This window comes from Saimiri boliviensis, chromosome 1, assembly GCF_048565385.1.
Source record: "Saimiri boliviensis isolate mSaiBol1 chromosome 1, mSaiBol1.pri, whole genome shotgun sequence".
Taxonomy (NCBI): domain Eukaryota; kingdom Metazoa; phylum Chordata; class Mammalia; order Primates; family Cebidae; genus Saimiri; species Saimiri boliviensis.
Window position 1 is genome coordinate 29,986,749 of NC_133449.1, and position 2,601 is coordinate 29,989,349.

The 2,601-nt window shown below is 42.5% G+C and overlaps 1 non-coding gene across 1 annotated transcript; it reads right to left on the reverse strand.

The window, feature by feature from the left end:
* Window positions 1–1,288: 1,288 nt before the first annotated feature.
* LOC120361920 (U6 spliceosomal RNA) lies at window positions 1,289–1,395 on the reverse strand. Its single transcript, XR_005577955.1, has one exon. It is a non-coding gene; the product is annotated as a U6 spliceosomal RNA (small nuclear RNA).
* Window positions 1,396–2,601: the final 1,206 nt, after the last annotated feature.

A 2,601-nucleotide genomic window follows, 5' to 3' on the forward strand; every position in this document is an offset into this window, starting at 1 on the left:
AATGATGCAAGTGTGTGCTGCGGTGGGTAAAAGTCAGGGCTCCAGGCAAAGGGCCTTCTTGCTACAGACACAAATCTCTTTGAGGATACGCTTGTATCCTCAGCAAGAACAAGGGAATGGGGCCAGCAGTGCATATAGACATCTGTGTCTCCAAACGTGGCTGAGAGCCCCGGTTATTGGAATGCACTTCTTAAAGGCAGCAGAAATAGCCCCTCTCTACCCCCAACTCCATTTAGAATTTGAGCCCACCACAGATTATATATAAAAATCAACAATAACAATAATTATAACTAACATTTTGATAGCGGTTAGTATTTGCCAGGCACTATTACCAGTATTTTATACACACCCTATTTTAACTCATGTAACAAATCCCCCAGCACTAATGGACTAGGCCCTACTGGGTTAAAATAAAGAAAAGGTGACAACCACTATTTAGGTATAATTTACCACAGATGTTTTTCCAAGATTCGACATTACATAAAAACTTAAGTTACCTTACAAGGGCTATTTTCACTGAAATGATAGTTTCACTGAACCGCCAACAAGGTACAAGTCCCCTAAGCTTCTCCCATCAAGAGGTGGAGTCTATTTCTCACCCTTTGAGTCTGGGCTGGCCTGTGACTTGCTTTGGAATGCCACGGAAGTGACAGCTCACCAGTTCTCAGCCTGGGCCTCAAGGGGCCTTCTAGCTTCAGTTCTCTCTTAAAATCCAGTTTGGGCACGTGGGACAAGCCTAAAAGACGAGATACTGCTTAGAGAGAGGCCCCAGATCATCCCAGCTGGGGCCCAGACATGTGGTGTGTCCAGGGATCTCAGCCCAGATCACAAGGACCTCCCAGCTAAGCCCAGAATCAGGAATGGAATAAATTATTGATGTTTTTAGTCACACGATTTGGTTATGCAACCAAAACTGATACAGAGGGAGACACTCAAAGCTAGGTTTTACGTCTGCCTGATACCCTGGGCTCTTAGTGCTCTTTTCAAAATTCTTTCTGCAAATTCATGGGGTCACCTCTGCCCTTCGTGATGGGTACTGACTGATGGCGTCTAAGGCTGTCCCTTTTATTCAAACAAATATTTCTCCCCTATCAAGTACGTTTTTAATTCTGACAAGAAAACATGAAAAATACAGAAAAGATTAAAGAAGAAAACAAATAAATAAAACAATAAATAATCCACAGATAAGGACTATTAATATTTATGTTTTTTTCTTTCAAATATTTTTCCATTATATATTATTTATGTATTAAAAATATATTCATATTATTTATTTTTTTAATAAAAATAAAATATGGAACACTTCACGAATTTGCATGTCATCCTTGTGCAGGGTCCATGCTAATCTTCTCTGTATCATTCCAATTTTAGCATATGTGCTGCCTAAGCGAGCACATATTAATCTATATGGGTGTATATGTCATACACACATGTATTATATAATCAGTTTATGCAGCTCTGAATCCCACTTTTCTTTCTACAAGATTCTTATATATTCCTAGCCACTAAAATTCTTGGAAAACATCACCCTTTATGTGTATAATTGTCCATTATAAAGATATATCATAATTTAACTGTTTCCCAATTCTTGAACATTATTCTGTCTCCAATTTTTTATTATTATAAGTGTCAATGTCACGAATGTTTGTGTACATCTTTGTTCATATCCCTGAATCTATCCTCAGGAAGATGGAGTTACTGGGTTAAAGAGCGCCAGCATTTCGAATTTTATCCATAAAAGGAACTACTATCCAAACATCTAGGGGAAAATGTCTAAAGGAAGACGATGTTTACCTCTACTCCCGACATTTAAGCCAGGAACAGGTCTGTTTTTGTTTTACTGGTACTAGGTCAGAAATAAAATGCTCAGTGAAATACAAGTCCAGCATTCAGTTCTGGATGCTGGGGGACCCTAGCCTGGGGCCCCTCTCTACTGAATTGCCCAGACCCTTCCTGAACACTCTTGAGGTGTGTTCTCCTGGCTGGAGAGAGGAGATGGAGGCTGGAGAAGACACGGCAGAGTCCAGGGACCAGTCATGTCCTGGCTCCCAGAGCACACTCCTCTCAGGGGTTTCATATCCCTCCAGGCTGGGAGTGCTGCCAGGGGGCTAAGGAACTGATGTTCCCGAGGCTGGTACATCTGATTTTCACTCTTGGCGAGAATTCAGAGCAGAGGAAAGTAAAGCGCATCTGGGCCAAGGTGAGCCTGTCTCCTTGGAGGTCTCCGGGCTAAATGGAGGAGAAGGGTACTCAGAGCTGAGAGCCAAGGAGGCCAGTGAGGAATTGCACCCGAGTGTGGAGAGCAGAACTATGTGGCTGGATTCAGGAGCTCTGCTGAAGGTGCCCTTGGCTCCCCACATCTTTTTTTTTTTTTTTTTTTTTTTTTTTTTAGACGGAGTTTCGCTCTTGTTACCCAGGCTGGAGTGCAATGGCGCGATCTCGGCTCACCGCAACCTCTGCCTCCTGGGTTCAAGCAATTCTCCTGTCTCAGCCTCCTGAGTAGCTGGGATTACAGGTATGCACCACCATGCCCAGTTAATTTTTGTATTTTTAGTAGGGACGGGGTTTCACCATGTTGACCAGGATGGTCTTGATCTCTTG